An 18,859-nucleotide genomic window follows, 5' to 3' on the forward strand; every position below is an offset into this window, starting at 1 on the left:
GCGAATGCACTGGAAATACTAGCAAGACAACGCGAATTTCAATGTTGTCATGATGATGGTCAGTAATAAACTTCTTCAATAAAATCATCGCAGTTTAAATTCAGCATCTTTTTCTTTTCAAATCAATATCTCAACTCTTTTTCTTGGAAATGTGTAGTCTCTAGCACGTCACTCAGCACTACAGCAGATGTATCAAAAGCAACATTGCAGAGAAAGACAAATACCATATGATTTCACTCAAATGTGGAATTTAAAAAACAAAACAAATGAATAAAGAAAAAAAAGAGACAAAACCAAAAAAACAGACTCAAGTACAGAGAACAAACTGATGGTTACCAGGGGGAGGTGAGAAGGAGGAATGGGGGAAAGAGAAGATGGGGATTAAAGAGCACACTTATGATGAGCACTGAGTAATGTATAGAATTGCTGAATCACTATATGGTACACCTGAAACTAATATAACATTGTATGCTGAAGATAAAAGAAGGGCACCAGGGTGGCTCAGTTGGTTAAGTGTCTGCTTTTGGCTCAGGTCATGATATCAGCTTCCTGGGATTGAGCCCCACATTGGGATCCCTGCTCTGCCAGGAGTCTGCTTCTCCTTCTCCTTCTTCTGCCCCTCCCCTCACTCATACTTTCTCTCTCTCTCTCTCTCTCTCTCTCTCTCTCTCTTTCTCTATCACTGGCTCAATATCTCTCAAATAAATAAATAAAATCTTTTTAAGAAATTAAATTAAGTTAAACTTTTAAAAAAGAAGAAGCAGGTGCATCTGTCTGGCTCAGTGGGTAGAGTGTGAAACTCTTAATCTTGAGGTTGTGGATTCGAGCCCCATGTTGTGTGTGTGTGTGTGTGTGTGTGTGTGGAGACTACTTAAAAATAAAATCTTAAGAAAAAAAGCAACATTGTACCTCTAACATTCTAATTCATGAGCTTCAGAAAGAGACACTAAAACAGTATTTCAAGTGTGGCTGGAGACTGCATTTTTGTTTGGGCACAAACGAATGACACGCAATCTATGAAAAAGGGAAATTTTGATTCACAAAATTACAAAACAAAACCTGGATAAGTCACAATAAAACCTAGTCTTTGAATTTCAATAGTGTCAGAGTGCTGAAAAGGCATCATTGTCACCTCCTGAGAATGAGGAAGTGTTACCTACTCTAAGGGACAAGGACCTGCCTAGTTTTATTACCTATGTTAAAGAAAAAGCAAACACAAAGATAAAAGGTGTCTGGAAGTTTTTCCATGATAAACCTTGACAATTTGAAATAGCAGTTATAATTTGAACTTAAAGACATCCTTGTCTTTATAAGCATGTTTTATTAAAACATTGTCCTGACTAAAGACTTGAAAAACATGAAAGTATATATCTCCATGTTAATGTCAGGAAAGTTTTCTATCACCGCCATAACACAGTGTTGGAAGCTCTACAACACACTCCTAAATCAGCTCATGTGACACCTCATTGCTACAAGCATTCATTGTATTGGGAAAAATCCTTAGAGCCACACTACCTGCAATCCAGCCCTGGCCCTGACTCTCATCAGCTGGGTTACCTTGGGAAAACCACTTCACTCCCCCTGCCTCAATATCCTCATCTGTAAAATAGGTAGAATGATACTGCCTACCCCACAGTTTGGCTGTAAGTTAAATCAACATAAAATTTAAAAACTAGCTAGTACATAATAAGTGCTTAGAGGTTCAAGGCCCGTAAGAGGTTCAATCTTTCAATCCCTAGAAAGTCTGGGCTTTAAGGGAAGTCTTTCCCCTGGGAGAGAGAGAGAGAGAGACAGTAGAGGTCATTTCCTGTCTTGTGGATTTGGGGGTAAGAGTGAAAGAAGTTTCCATTGTTATACTTCCTCCCCTTTCCACTCTTAAGCTTCCCTCTGCCCCCTCTCCTGCCACATTTCTCCTTCAATTCTGCAGTCTGCCACCCAACTAGGTGTTCTCTCTCTCCCTAGTCCTTCTATCTCCTCTTCCCTCAGTCTGCAATTGTTGCCTCTGCTCTCCCCCCACTAAACCCCAACTGGCTCACTCACACTCATGCATCACCCTCTGCTCAGATGTCATCAGTCCCTGAGTAACTTGCTCCCTTATGGCCTCCATGGTTCCATCACCACCTTTCATTACCCATTTTCTTTCTGTACTCACCATTAGACTACAAGCTCCACTTGGCAGGGATTTGGTCTTGTGCATTCACCACTTGCTCCCCACCCCTGAGCTCCATTTCTGACAAACTGTTCAGAAGTCTCAAATGGTTAAAAGAAGCAACCAAGATCAACAGGAGGCCTGCCCCTTCATGGAGCCATGCTTTCTGTTTTCATTTGCCTTTACTCCACCAAACCATGTGTTGATGAGGGTCTGCTCAATGAAATAGTTGTTCTAGCCATTATATGCAGAGCTGATATAAGAGATGAATCGCTATCCAGGTTTTGTGGAACTAAGTGGTTTATTTATTTATTTATTCTTTATACTGGGAGGGGTGTCTGGCTGGCTTAGTCTGAGGAGCATGTGACTCTTGATTTTGGGGTCACGAATTCAAACCCCACATTGGGAGTAGAGGTTACTTAAAAGTAATAAAATCTGGGGATCTCTGGGAGGCTCAGCGGTTTAGCATCTGCCTTCCGCACAGGGCGTGATCCTGGAGTCCAGGGATGGAATCCCACATCAGGCTCCCTGCATAGAGCCAGCTTCTCCCTCTGCCTGTGTCTCTGCCTCCTCTCTCTGTGTCTCTCATGAATAAATAAAATCTTTAAAAAATAAAAAAATAAAAATAAAATAAAATATTTAAAAAATAGAAAAGAACAAACACTGGGAAGTCTATAATGCAGTTTGAATTGGAGAAGTTCAAAATAAAGTTAAATGCAAGAAATTCTTTCTTGGGGGCTAAGAAGAAAGACTCAGATGGTTCTTATTGTTTTTACATAAGTCTAAACTTAATTGTTCAATCATATTGCAGAGTTCACATTTATCTGCTAGAATATGCAAAGAGTATTAACCTCATAATCTTTTAAGCACAGGCAGCACATATTTGGCTTTGTAGTGGGGAACTGGAATGAAAATTAAAAAATAAATCAAGCAATTAGAAGGCATATATAGGCTGGTCCAAGTGCAGTGGTGTTTACAATTAATTGATCACAGCCAGTTACAGATTTTGTTCCTTCTCCACTCCCACTGCTTTACTTGAATAGAAGAAGAAGAAGAAGAAGAAGAAGAAGAAGAAGAAGAAGAAGAAGAAGAAGAAGAAGAAGAAGAAAAGAAGAAGGAGAAGAAAGAGAAAGAAAGAAAGAAAGAAGAAAGAAAGAAAGAAAGAAGAAAGAAAGAAAAAGAAAGAAAGAAAGAAAGAAAGAAAGAAAGAAAGAAAGAAAGAGAAATAGGAGGAGGAGGAGAAACAAGAAGGAGGAGGAAGGAGGGAAGAAGAAGGTAGGGGAGGAGAAGGAAGAAGAGGGGGAAGAAGAAGAAAAGGCAAGTATGGGAAGATAAGAGACTGATTCAGGCAATTCATCCTCCCATTCCACCCATACCTATAAGGGGCATGGAACACTACAGATGAATGATTTAGTTCTTTATTCACTCTTTGTGATTGGAGACTGAAACTACATTTTGAGATACATGATGAAACTCTCACAATTACTAGCATATTCAAGCTGGGGCCATATATGGAGCCTCTGCTAAACCCTGTCCATGCATTATGCCACTTAATAATCGCAGGAATCCTATGAGGTATGGAATAATTGTAGCAATACAGATGCGTAGGCGATTAAGAACTTTGCCCAAGGTCACACACGTAAATAACAACCAACAGAGCCTTTAAACCATTGCTCATTCGATTCCAGAGTTTTCTTCTTAGCTTCCAGCCTACGCTACTGCCGTCACCCAATCTCAGATAATAAGATGTAGTGGGGGAAGCTTGAGGTCTGGAATCTGCAGACTTGCATTAATTATCAGTTTGAGTAGGTCGCTTCATCTCAGTTTCATCATTTGTGATATGAGAAGAATCGTATCCACCCTGCCTGCCTTCCAAAGCTCCCATGATGATCAGGTGAAATGGTTTTCTTGTGAGAACTTAAGAAACAGGAATGTGCTATGCAAATATAAGCTGATAGGATTTATTTACCAGTGTAGTCTGTTGATGGATTTGTAGGAATTTAGTTGGTGTTTAGGGAGTATATTATGTGTGACAGTTGGAAATGAGTTCCATCCAAACAAGATATGATAAATGGATGAAAATGATGGATTTTGCCCACACAGATAAATGATGTGATTTGAAGAAGGAAGTTTCTGTCCCATAGCCATGCACTCCAGGTTTGGGGAAATAGTAACTGGTGCCTACAGAAACATAAAATATCAATGACAAGGTTCCCCTTCTGAACACAGTTGTGTTGGGACCAGGACTGCTTACAGATTAAGCAGAGGCAAATCCATCCAAAGAAGAGGGATTTCCTGGGAATTAAAAAATAATAATAAATGATCTCATCTGAAGAATAGACCAGCATGTCCATATTTATTTACTTGGAAAAGACTGATCACTTTTAAGGTTTCAATATTTTGTTTTATAACCTATACATCTTCCCCCCAATACCTTTTTCCAGATGAAATGAAAATGTAAAAGATGCTATCTACTTCTATTATATTTCTGGGGAAATGTAGGGTTAACGAGGAGGTAACTTGAGATCCAATTTCATCCATCAGATTTTTCCACCTGTCATAACTCTTGTAGCTTTTCACATAAAATAACACCCTTGACTACAATAATTTATTTTCTCGTACTCAACCATATCGTTGAGCACTAGAATAGATACCTGTAGTTCTCTGTTCAACATCCATTTCCTTTTCAGGTAATAGTGCCTGGATTTTCCCGTAAGACACCATCCTCTTTCTCTGTTCTCAGTCCTTAAGATTTCATTGGGTGGGGCTGACTCCACCTATTGTTTCCATTGGTTGGCCGGTGACCTACTCCTGACTAGTCAAAATGATGGTGATATTTTTTAAACCGGTGCTTCACACACAATCAAGACCTCTAGGTATTAATCCTGGAATCTTTGGTGCAACTACTGAGAAAGAAACTAAACTTGTAAGATATGAACTTTGAGGTGCTGATAGTTATCTTTGATGCCAATCAAAGAGAACCTACTTGAGGATAAAGCCAACACAAGAAAAGTGGAGCCAAAAGATTTTTTTTTTTTTTAAGTTTCCTAGGGACAGTATTTGCACACATATGTCTCCCTTGTTCTTTTCCATTATGTAAGCTCATGCATTCTCTTTTTGATTAAGCCAGTTTCTAGTGAGGTTCTGTTACACACTAACAGTTAACTTGCAACTAAAGCAATCTCACTAACCCACTGGGACTTATCAGTTGCGCAACATTTCTATGAATTACATGTTTTATCTCCCGGGACTCTGATAGATTCTCAGAAGTAAAAAGAAGAGATCGAAAGAGAATTTGTGAAGCTGGAATTTACTCCTTTTTTTTTTTTTTTTTTTTTCATTTTCTCTCCCGGTTCTTGATCATTCTGGAATGTTGAGGAACCATAACAGCAAATATGCACACAGCACAGGCCATATGCAGGCACTCTTTTAATCCCATGGTTTTGGTATCCTCATTGTGCCAACTAAGGAAACCAGAAAGACAGAATTCCTTTCAGTGTTTCAAAAGACATCCAACCACTTGAGATGCAAGTTTGGCCTCAATGTAATACCTCCCAGATGTTAACAGGTGTTGTATTTGTATCAACATAAGAATCTATAAAAGCACTTTGGTTAAGAGTCAAATATGCTCCTCATTCTGCTACTGCAAAGCTGTTGAATTTTAGAGAAAGTCACCTAATCATTCTTTAACACCAGAAAATCCAGAATGCCAGGAAACAGGAAGAGGGGAAAAAAAACCCTACCTTATATTCTAGTATTGATCTTAAAAATCAAAGCTTTGGATTATAGTCCCATTAATTGGCTATGTGAACTTAAGCATATCATGCCATTGCCCTAGGTATCTGTAAAACCCATAAGCAGTGATTCAACCTGCTTATGTCTGGTAGGTTAGGTGTGAAGCAAACAAGAAAAGATATTTGATAGTGATTTGTGAAATTGAAGGTCCTAGATACGTGGAAGATATTATGACTACTTCCAGTGTCAAAAATTTGCATTTGTCTGAGTAAGAGAATATTTCCTTCATCATAGTGCTAGAGGATATGGCTTAGATATCCCCCAAGCCACAATCAGAAAATGAGCCTTGGGCTAGAGTGGGATAGGAAAGAAAAAACAAAGAAGAAGTTCAAAAACACAGTAAAGTCATTATTCTTCAATGATACTTGATAATTTCTCTGACATATTCTATAGCTTGACAACATTTTTGTGCCATCAACTTCTATACAGAAAAGAGTTAACTACTATAAAAAATAGCAGCAGAAATAATACCTGGTATCCAAAAAGCTGGGTTTTAGTACTGACCCTGCCCCTAGCTTAGGTTGTGACCTAGGACACAGGTACCCCTTGGCCTTAGTTTTCCTGAAGGGATTGAATTATATAGTGTGATGGGCATTACTGGTGTGCTTTCCTCTCACTTAAAGGTGCATAGAAGACTATATTTATCAGACTGTTTGCAGTTATGCTTGGCCAGGTAACAAATTCTTGCCAACAGAATGAGCAGAAAAGCTACATGTCCTTCTGGGCATGAGACATTCCAGTACTCTCTTCCCTTGCTAGGGTCACAGAGGATGTCACTAATTCAAGATGGTCTGTTTTTTGTTTTTGTTTTTGTTTTTTAAGATTTTATTCATTTATTCATGAGAGAGAGAGGCAGAGACACAGGCAGAGGGAGAAGCAGGCTCCATGCAGGGAGCCCAACATGGGACTCAGTCCCAAGTCTCCAGGATCCCACCCTGGGGCAAAGGCGGCGCTAAACCATTGAGCCACTGGGGCTGCTCCAAGATGGTCTGTTGTAGGTGGTAGAGCCTCCATCATCAGCCCCTTGGGTGAATATTTGGGAACAGAGTACCCTTGCCAACTCATAACTGGTACGAATAGTAAACAAGAAATAGACCTTTGTTTCATTAAGCAACAAATATTTTAGTGTTCATTTGTTACAGCAACATAACCTAGTTTATCCTGAAAAATAAAATAATTTTCTCCTTTTTTTCTCCCAACTCTTACTTGCTACAATTGCTATGCATATGTATTTCCTATGTTGAAATAATGGGGTAGAGCAAAAAGAAGCTATGAACCTCACCAACTGCTAGGATATTTTCTTTCTAATTAATTAGTAGGAAGAAATGGGGATACGGAGAGACCATGGAGTTTCTCTGCCCTCAGGAAGGGGCATTCTAAAGATTTTCTTGACTATGTCTTCCAATTTCTTCCACCAGGACTTAAAAAAAAATTAGCCACATGTGTTCATGTAACGTTGTAGAGAATAGACATGTTAGATTTACTGTAATTAAGATATTACATTTAATGCATTGGTCATATTTATTTGCATGTGTGGCCCAAAAAACTTGCATAGTAGGGACATTTTAATAAATCTAATAAATAGCATCATATTCCTGGCTGTGCTCATTATATCTTTACTCTCAAAATCAAGAAGTTTGTTCAGACTGGCTAATGTATGGTGAATCTTATGTATTCATGTTTTGCCAAAAGGTCAGAAGACCCATTTGAGGAAAATACAAAAACGTTGAGAATAAGAATAACAGTATACTTGGAGCAAGGAAGCAAACCAAATAAGAAAGATATTTTGTCCATGTTACCCCAAGACTTACATACTTCTTATTGACTCTTATAGATGCCCTAGACTATGACCTAAAATATAAAATATAACTGGCTCCACTAAAAAACAAACAAACAAACAAAAAACACATTTGCTTGGAAATTTCGAAGTACCTTTACAACAGAAGCATGTAACATGAGTTAAATGCGGGAATAGGAGGAAGCAAAGTAGTTCCAGACCTACTCCTGGTTTTCTTCTCCCCTACCTCATCATGCATGGTAGGCATGTAGAAGGGGAAGACAAAGAGGAAAATGAGAGACATTATAGGATTGGATGAGAGTATAAGAAGAAACTGGCAAAGTGAGCAAGGTTAACATGATATAGAGGAAGGAGAAGAGAATATGCAGGGAGTCTCATACAATTTCAAGCATGATCAAGTCAAGGTGAAGCAACCAGGTGATGAGCAAAAGAACCACTTTTTGACTTGGCTCCCTTACTAAATAGCCACAAAATCACCTGATTGAGGTATTTCTGCAATGACTAATAGAGCTTGAGGCTTAGAATTGCAACTTATAGACATGGAGGACCAACCATTGTGGTCACTTTGACCTTTGGAGGTTCTTCTTGTGGTACAAATGCATTAAGAGAGACCAGTCAAAAGACAGAATCAAAACTGGTGAAAAGGCCATGTGGAGCTGAAAGAACCGTAGCTTTAATGGTCAGCATCTTCTCCAGAGTCCAGTACTACAGTCTGCTAATCTATCCCATCTCACCAAGCTCCTCCTGGATAGCAGAGAAGTCCAACCATGCTTTGGTCATACTTCTTTTCTCTAGATTTTCAGACAATCCCTCCAGACTCTAATGGGTAAAGACAGGGAGGTGCCTGTGAGCAGGAAAGTGGCCTAACTTAAAGAGGGCACATGATGTGATGACCAAAGGGTACTACACTATATGTTGGCAAATTGAATTTAAATAAAATATTTTTAAAAAAAAGAAAAGAAAAGTGGTCTAACAATGTAGGAAACAAAACAAAAAACTCATCATAAAAAGTAGCTAACAATTTTTGAAGTACCTAATGCATGCCAGGTGGTAAGCTAAACCTCTTCAAACCTTGTCTTTTAAAAAATCCTGTATCATACTGTTTGTTGGCTTGATTTATAGATGAAGAAAATGAAACCCCGCAGGATTAAGTGAGTTCTTCAAGTTCTCACAGTTTGTAAATAAAGGAGGTGGGATTCTGACCTGGATTGTCTGACCCAAAGGCCAGCTGCAGTCACATTTCACACCACAGAGAGAATGGGTGAGCCACATTCCCCCACAAGCTGCTCTCATTAACTGTTAAATGCTTTGCATTATTCATATCCCTCAGTTTGGTGACTGGCCTCATTTTCACCCATGAATACCTTGAGTATATCAATGTAAGAGATAACTTCTGTCCTTCCACTAACCCTTTACTCATTTGGGTTAATTTGTCTACCTACCTAACCCAAAATCTGGGTTATAACTTTTCTAAAAGCAAACAGACTTGCAGAGAGAGCCTCAACAAATATTTCCTTATAAAAGCCCGGCATATGTTCAAATGGGCGCACAAGCATTTCATAGTTAAAAAGTGGTTCAAATAGTAGTAGCAATAAATATTTGCAGCATGACTGAACTTTTAATGATTAAAGAGATCCTCCCTCGGAAACACTCTTTCCTGAAGCTATTTTACAAGAGGCTATACGAATAAGGAAAGATGCAGAAGGATATAAATGAAACTTTTCATTTCTTCATTTTAATTCATACTCTCAACAAATATTTATTTGCCTTCTAGTCTATCCCAGACACAGCACAACTTACTTCTTAGGGATGTACTAGTTATCTACTGCTGTGTAACAAATTAACCCAAAACTTGGCAAGTTAAAACCACAAACACTTAGGCTCTCGCGGTTTCTGAGGGTCAGAAATCTGAGAAGAGCTCAGAGGGGTGTTTTTGGTTCATAGTGTCTGTGAGGTTGTGGTCAAGTTATTGGCTAGAGTAGAGGTCTTCTTAAGACTTATGGAGACTAAAGAAAATGGGTCCAAATTCACTCACCTAAGTGTTCATTGCTGTCTGTTACCAAAGACTCCAGTTCTTTGCCATGAACTTCCTTTCTGGAAGGCTTCCCAGAGCCAGAGATCCAAGAGAAAGAAGAAGAGAAAGCATGTATCCAAAACAAAAACCACAATTGGCTTTTTATTACCTAGTCTCCAAAGTAGTTCAGTGTCACATCTGAAAATCAGGATCTCCCTCTCAAAGACAGAAACATCACAGAATCCCTGGATATAATTTTAAGACCATAAAAGGGAGCTGATTGGAGAGGAAACAGAAAATTAGCTTTGGGTACTCATCCATGTTTTGACTAATCACAATAACCATGTCTTTTTATAACTTAATTTTCTGTTCATAAACTAAATATGGCCATGTGCTTGGGATGGAAAGCGAGACTAATCAGACCTGGGTCCAGGGAGGAAAGCATCCTCGTCTTTCTCACTCTCTCTATAGGAGACCAAGAAAGCATCAATGCCCCTATTGAGACATTTGGTATCTCTGGTTGAGGGATGTGACTTTCCATTCACGTACCATGATACTGCATAGACCCAAAGTTCTAATCGGGCACCATGGTAGCTAGCTGAAAGACAGTGGGGATACTTAAAATGGCACAGAAAAGGCTATCAAAAAAAGATCATCAGGGAAGCTAGAAACTGCCACATAAATGTATTTGCCAATGATTTTCAACGTTCCAATTCATTTAACTTTTAATGGTCTGTATTTTGACCTGTTGAACTGTTTATCAGATTCAGATTTTAAGCATCGTCCTTCACATCAAATAATGAATTCTGAAGCAGAATATTCATCTGTCAGTTTGGAGGATGCGGCATCTCCTCTCCGCAATGAAATCAAGTTCCCCCTCACCTTTGAACAGCCAAAGCACCACTTCATCGTCAGCAATGTGGAAAGCCACAAATCAATTAAACTTACCTTGCATTTATGAGTGCCCATGAATTGCACTTACAATGGTTTTGCAAAAAAAGATGGTAGCGCAGGGTTCTCAACAAAAGCATGCAAGTCAGGCAATGGCACATTTGCGGTCAGTGACACCTTCCCTCTTTGTCCTGTCTGTGACTCAAGTGGAGTTCTTCATTTCTTTTCCTTGGCCCCACTGCCGCATCCACTTTGCAATATTCCTTATCGCTTTATTTAAATCCAAGAAGAAAACCACATGCAGGTTTCTGAAGAGCCACATGTGGCTAAAAAAGCTTCAGGTTGGGATGCAGGCCCTGTAATCTCCTCGCAGGGGTAGAGAGAAAGCAACTCCAGAGAATGTTCCAAATACAACCAATGCCCCTCCGAGCTAAGTTTCGCATTTCGTTTTCTGCTTTTAAATCTCTATTGGCTGCACATCTGAGAAGGCTTAAGAATATAATTTATTCCATATAAAGTTCCCAGTAATTTATGCTCACTAAATTGGCAACCTAGGTAGAATTTTTTCCTTGACTACCATGGAAGATTATTAAAGTCCGTTTGGTACAAGTAAAGACAGCTCAGGTAGCCATACTTCATGCAAAAGGAAATATATTAGCATCCCAAGTTTTAAATGAAAACAATCTTGAGCCTTTTAACGGCTACATTTGTAATTTCAGGTTTTGGATAATTGTCCCTTCACACAAAATCCTTTACTAGACAGCCCACATTGTATCTTTTTAAAATGCTTCTGTCTCAAACCGGGCAAATCTAAGAAAACCTTTTCTCTGTAACTCACTTTACCTCCATATTTTTTTTTTTCAGTTTCAGACTTATGCCAAGATAATAGCTCATGACGCTGAAATACTTGCTCTCCTGACAGGTAAATATTAACTATTTGTTCTCAGCTTTGCTTTTCTCAGCAAGACACAGAATTTAGTATCAGCTCTCCCCTTGTTTTGTCCCTGAATGAAAAACAGATTGGATCTATGTGCTCAAAACCAAGCCTCCGGTTGCAAAGTAGAAAATGTGTTCAGTGATTTATACAAACACTCCCAGACATCTAGATATTTAGTCACTATTCAATGATTAATGAATTTTTCATTTTCTTCCCACTTTTTTGCAGCTAATAAAGACAATCATGGGCTGAAGAATGTTATTTGTAATTATACCATAATGATGTAGTAGTTCTTCCTTCCTTACCATGTCTTAGAAATGCTTGAAATAGGAATATTGAATCAATACATTTGTTGTAATAATGAATTAGATTCTTAGGGATAGGCATGTATGCATGAACATAATTCTCCAAGGAGGAAGAAGGTATTATATTGGCTTCCTATCAAAGTCTCAAAAGAGAGGTCTTTACATTCTGTGGTCTCCACAGAGCTACCAGAATGCAGAACGGCTGGTAATTGACCAAAACCTGGATTTCCCATCTTTTGCATTTGTATATTCAATCTCATTGGAATCAATTGGCATGGGCACCCTGGACCCATATTTAAATATTGTTAATAGGAAAGTTGATCTTTGCCCCTAGAGACCCACAGCTCTCAAAAGTTGTGTCTTGCTTTGCGTCACATGCTGATGGCTGGATGATATTTGTATAGTATCTCAGCCGTCTGGGTACCAAGCCACAGGTCAGTATCTCTGAGATGATTATCAAGGCTAACATGGCCTCCTCAACTCAAAGCAAACAAAAGCTATAAGCTTATTTACTGAAAATTTCTACTGTTCCTAGGAGCTATGAAACAGTAAACATAGTGCTCAGAAATGTGTCCTATTTCACTTGTGAGTTCTTTTGCAATTTGAATTCTAAAAGGAGAATTCACAAGAGAAATAAGGTGGTGGGGAGGAATTTTATTTCTTTTTAAGGGAGAATGTATTTGGAAAAGAAGAATGAGAAGATGTCTTGCCATTAAGCCAGTGGGAATTTGAAATTTCTCCAAGCCAAGGAGCCAATAGACTGGCTAAAACATAAGGTAGAATTCAAAGGGAGCTGATCATGTTTTGATCTCATTTTATGCTTTTCTTCATGCTTGTTTCCAAGATCTAATTGGTGCCTATGTTAGAGAATGTTAACACAGAACAGCGGTACAAAAGAAGGGCATCAAAACATCTTAGACTAATCTGTCTTCCTACATAGATACTGCTCTTTCCCTGGGCAAGTGGCCATAAGGTACTAACTTCTAAGAATCCAGATTATTGCCATTCCTTAGGTCACCCAAAGTTATATGGAAGCCATAGGAAGAACAAGATGTCTTCTTAAATACACTTTAGCTCAGCTGAGAAAGTATCTTGGCCAATATACAGAGTATACATAAAATGACAACAATCACAACAAAACATAGGCACAAAACTAAGTTTTGGTCATATGAGATTTTACTACAGCCTCAGAACAGTAAAAAGACCAATAAAGAGAGGATGGTTGAGCCTTCCTATAATGCCAAGAAGTAATTAAAGCAACAAATTGGATACGAATTTGAGACCTCTAGCACAGTGGTTTTCAAACTTGTGGCTCTTGGGTTTCTTGGAGGTGACCAATGTCGAGACAGACGAACTGTTTAATATCTATTGTGCTTTTGCCCTTCATTTCAGCAGGCTAGTCACACCATAAACAAACACTAGCTTTATAAGAACTAGTTATAATTGTGATTACTTTTTATATCACAATTAAAAACCCAAAATGTCACTGAGTTCAAGCCCCACACTGGTTGTAGAGGTAACTTAATAATTTTTTTTAATTTTTAAAAAACCAAAACATTATTCATGTGCTCCAACTATCATTAACACCAATGAAAAATTAATATTCTTGGGATCCCTGGGTGGCGCAGCGGTTTGGCGCCTGCCTTTGGCCCAGGGCACAATCCTGGAGACCCGGGATCGAATCCCACATCAGGCTCCTGGTGCATGGAGCCTGCTTCTCCCTCTGCCTGTGTCTCTGCCTCTCTCTCTCTCTCTCTGTGACTATCATAAATAAATTTAAAAAAATTTAAAAAAATTAATATTCTTAAACTTACATCACTCCTTCATTCAGAAAGTACTGAGCTCTTATCATGTGCCTGGCACTGTGCCAGGGGCTGAGAACATAAGTGAATCAGCTATACTCTCAGCCTCCAAGGAGCTCCCAGCCCCAAGGGAGAGAGAGACAAACAAAACTAGCCAAAACAGCATGTTTCATCTGTTCTGATAGAAGTGCAAGCACAAGAGGAAGTCAATGGTACCAGTACTTTTGGCATACTTGCAAAGTTAGGAATACATTCTGGCAGGATTTTTTTTTTTTTTTTTTTTTGCTACAGCGCTCAATATTCTAACCTCCTCTAATATTTGCACACCCCTGTCTACTTTTATGTGTCATTCTCTGTGTTTTAAACCTTCAGTAAGTGCTTAGGACACAAGGGGCTGAATTTATTCACTCTAGAAAGAAGTCTAAATGTGGCTCATCAGTTGGACAGAAAAGAAAATCCATCCTCTGGCAAACAATTACATCCACTCCTCCCTGCCATGAATGTGACAGGAAGGCATAAGACACACTAACCATGTGAGAAACCTACAGCTTCTTTACACAAACCCCAAAAAGCCAAGGAGCAATGACCTTGACTATGCCTCAGAGAAAGAAGAATCTGATCTGACCTTCTCCACCTGTACTCTGGATTTCCTTCCATGGCGTTCTGATTTCTCCCTCTCGGAGGTGTTCCCACCCCTACTCTGCCTCACCTGCCATATCTTCTGAGTCTCTGGTCAGATCACTTCCCCCATGAAGTTTTCCCAGGCAGTTTTCCAGGGCAGAAGGGACCACTTTCTCTTTCAGGCTTCCACAGCTCTTTGTTTCAGTTTATCAGAGTATATTAGGTCACATTTCCCTGCCTTTCACCACAAACTTGAAAACTCCTTGAGGCCAGGGGCCATGACTTCTCCATCTTGGTGTCTACAAGTGCCTGGCATTAGGCTGGGAATATTTTGCCTACTCAGTGGGTGGATGTTAAAGAAATGCATAGAAAGATTCCCTGAACTCTGTGTGTGTGTGTGTCCTTCATGAATAAATAAATAATAAATCTTTTTTAAAAAAAAAAAAGATTCCCTGAAGAGCAGGACAATAACCATTCCTCCCCGTTCTACTAGGTTCTGTATTCTCCATATTATGCCCATGGCCCCACCCACCCTTCTACTTATTCCCAGGACTCATTGCCATGCCAGGGAGCTATAAATGCAGTATAGGCCTGGGTTATAACCAGGTAGGCACTGCCAATCTTACCTATCCCCTAGGACTGGCTGAAAAGCTAACCCCCAAACCCCAGATCAGTAGCACACACTTGGAGGGTTCCTTCCTGCAAATTGAAGATTTGTAAAAAAGATTTTATATATTTCTTTGAGAGAGAGAGCACAAGTGGGGTGAGGGGTAGAGGGAAAAACAGACCGCCACTGAGCAGGGAGCCCCATGTGAGGCTTGATCCTGGAACTCCGGGATCATGACCTGAGCCAAAGGCAGATGCTTAACCACCTGATCTACCCAGGTGACCCCAAATTGAAGATTTGAATACTATTTGTCACTCTGCTATTTTGAACCAACATAATAATGAATAACTAGGTACACTGATTCTACAGTGGCCTTGAAAATATTAGATGCTCAGTCTCATGGATGCCTTCGTCCCATGGAGATGTAATTTTAGCTTGCACTAGGTTACCAAATTTCAATCTGAATCACCAAGTACCTTTGCTCTGGACTCTCCCTTCGATTTGACTGAGCACGTACTGTCAGCTGGCTTCCAGTGCCCCAATAATCTGCCAAAGAGGGTAAGCAGAAAAAACTGGGGCTCTCCTACCTCTGTGAACCAGGGCTGGCACTTCTGGTTTGAGTCAGTGGGCTCTGGTAGAAGGATCCTGCACTGGTTGCCCTGGGGACAAGGCTCCTTAGCATCTCCACATCCAAATAGGTCTCACCCTCAAGGACAGTTTCCTAGCATGGTTTGCAGGTGTGGTCACACCCTGCCTGTAAAAGACAGGCAAAGTTTGTTCCTATTGATGAGAGAATGAAGTCAGTAAAAACAGAAAAAGAAAAAAAAGGGAGAGAGAGAGAACCTTCTGAATGTTTGTAGAGACCTACACATGTGGCATTGCAACTAAGGCAGGGAAAACCATTTAGATCTCCTAAGGAAGTAACAATTTTGAAGACAATCATGAAATGGAATATGAGAATAGTGGGAGGGAAGGAGGAAAATGCATGTCTTCACACTCCCCACCCTTTGATACACCCATCCCCCTGAAAGAAGATTCTGAAATCCAGAGATGCTTTCGAATATAACCAAAATGGACAACCTTGTGATATTGATTTTAGCAGAAACTGTGGTGAAACAGTCTTGGTTCTAATCTTGTCTGTGTCACTGACTAGTTGAATATGACCTTGGGCATATTACATAACCTCCCGGTGCTTCAGTACCCACATCTGTGATGCGGGGATTATGTAACTCATGGCATCCCATGTTTGTTGCAAGAGTTAAGTCAAATGACATAAATAGGGGTGCCCTGTGGCTCAGTCGGGTAAGTATCAGACTCTTGATTTCAGCGCAGGTCTTGATCTCAGGTTGGTGAGGTTGAGTCCTGCACAGGGCCCCAGGTTGGGTATGGAGCCTAATTAAGATTCTCTCTCCCTCTCCCTCTGCCCTTCCCCCACTGCTTGGGCTATAAATAAATAAATAAGGAACATGCCTGGATCACCCGGCTGAGAGGTTCTTCAGATAAAAGTTAACAATTGATGCCACAGGTCTCAATATTAGAAGTGACAGGATACAGATAGAGTTATCCTCGTAATGTCTACTTCCTTCCACTTGCTGTGTGTAGGTCTACCTGGTTAGGATCAGGACAACCACCACAGATTTCACTTATTTGCCTGCTTGCTTTTATTATATATTATTTATTTAATAATAAACGTTTATATATTTATTTAAAGCAAGACATATTTAAGGCAGACAAATAGCAATAGATAGAATATATAAATATGTATTTATAGAGACTATAAAGGTATAATTATAGAGAATAATGGAGGGTTCTAAGGAGAGTATTTTCTTAAATTCACTGAACATGGACTTGGATAGCTAAGAAACCACCCTCGTGAGAACCTTGAAGAAGGAAAAACTAAAAAAAGCAAAGAAATATGGTTGGGTCAAATACTACACATCTCAATTTGATAGGATAATTAGTGGCTCTCTAACATTGCTACCACACAAGTCTGTGAAGTAGATTAAAAAGTGGAGAGATGCCTTCCTTGCTATTTGTCCTTTCTTTAGCACCTGCAGACAGGTCCTTCTGGTGATATAGGTGGATGGCTCTCTGCTCCACCCCGAGAACATTCTTCTGTGGTCCTACAAGGAAATGGGACTTTTGAGTAAAAGGGAAGTTCTCCTTGATGTATTTACACCAATGTCTCTCCCCATCAAAAGAGGGAGGATGTTGGAGTGTTTGAAATGTGGCTACACTGCTGTGGTGCTACAAATTTGCATTGTTTGCCTCGCACTAAACTCCAAGAATAAATAAATAAACTCCAAGAATAAATACACCCAGGTATTGCCCCATATTATAGACATGAGCTTTTCTTTTTCCCTCTCTCCACCTTCCCATCGCCTTACATACAAATGCAAGTGCTCTTTTAAGGGGACCTCAAAAAGGAATGGTTAAATTGTCCCTTGTTTTCAGGGACACATGACACTTAAGTACTTCTGGTTCATCTCAAGAATACAGCAAGTACAAGGTCATGACTCTCAGCCCTAGAAGCAGCAGGCTGTGCGATGGAGGGGACTGGCTGACCTGGCTGCCCGTGATTCTCAGCTGAGAGGTTCAGGCACTGAAGCCTCTCCCTGGCTCCCTGCAGACTGGGGCAGATCTCCAGGGAAGGGTATTGCTCTGTCCCAGAGAGAAGCTCCATTTTGCTCTCCAAGTGAGCCGATTTCTCTCTTGAGTCCAGGATGGGACAGAAGCTGGCTTTCAGTAGGGTCTGCCTGGTTTCATCCAGGTCTGGCATAGTGCTAGCTGGCTAAGCCAGGTCAGGGCTTTCAACTTCTCTGAAGCTTAGTTTCCCCAGCAGAAAAAAAAAAAAAGGAGACAGTAGTAATAGAATAGTGTCTTAGGGGTGTATGACGGTGTAAAGAGATAACTGCAGGTAAGGGGTTTGGCCATGTACAGGGCCCAGTTATGCATTTCTGTCCCCTTATTTCTAATTTTCTCCATGTCTTTTCTGAAAGTATCTTTCTAGCTGTTGACCATCAACTTTGTTGCACAAAGGTTAACATCTGGGTGAAAATCACTGCTGGGTGAAGTTTAGAGACTGGAGGGGAGGTCAGAACTGCATAGAGATTTCATCAGGACTGGGCGGTGGACCAGGGTAGTGGGTGTACAGGAGCTGAGCAGTAGGCCAGAGCCAAGGCATCACAAGCCCAGCTTTGGCTGTGGTCCTGGATGAGAAGGGTCTTTTGTCAACCAGACCCACCTAGATCTTGCTACTACTGATCCAAGGCGAGAAAGAATAAGGTTTTGCTCTTAACCCCTTAGCATGCTCTGAAGCCCTGTCTCCTTTGGGTGTCTTCTCACGTTCACCACCAAGCAGGTGCAGAGAGGCAAGAGCAGGACTGTCAGTGCAGGGGACACTGAGGCACAAATGGAAGAACCCGGGGTTCCAAGCAGAGAAAACTGGGTCCAGAAGCGGAGGCAGGTTCAATTTTTCTTCTGTTCTCACCTAAGCCTTGAAGTAATCTACCCCCAGCATGGATGAAGACCTGACAATCAAAGCCACTTTCTCAGTTCTTCCAGATATTACCAAGCTCCCCTATGCCATCTCCACCTGCTCACTCCTGCAGGAGGCCACAAGGTCCAGGCAGGGAATTCCGTACACCCCGTCTCCTGACCATGCAGGAAAGGAAAAGAACTTGGTTTTGCCCAAAAGTAGGTATAGGTGGTGGAGTTGCTGTGGGGAAGAGAAGGGATGCGCCCCTCTCTTCTCAGGACCACAGAGTGCATGATCATTCACCTTGCTGGGTGTCTCCAAGAGCAATAGACTTTTTGGTTCCAAAGACATGTTAAGCCTAGCAAGCCCGGAAGGAGGCCGAAGATCTCTCAGGAAAACAAAAGTTCAACTGGAGTCACATGGATGCGTGTGGTGGATGCCAAATTCCACCTCTCCAAGTCC

The 18,859-nt window shown here is 40.4% G+C and overlaps 1 long non-coding RNA gene across 1 annotated transcript in view; it reads right to left on the bottom strand.

Annotated features, from left to right (window-relative positions):
• The window catches only part of LOC112922142 (uncharacterized), a 40,005-nt gene that overhangs the window by 5,871 nt on the left and 15,275 nt on the right, over positions 1-18,859 (bottom strand). The gene's annotated exons all lie outside the window — the stretch shown is intronic.

This window comes from Vulpes vulpes, chromosome 14 (genome assembly GCF_048418805.1).
Source record: "Vulpes vulpes isolate BD-2025 chromosome 14, VulVul3, whole genome shotgun sequence".
Taxonomy (NCBI): Eukaryota; Metazoa; Chordata; class Mammalia; order Carnivora; family Canidae; genus Vulpes; species Vulpes vulpes.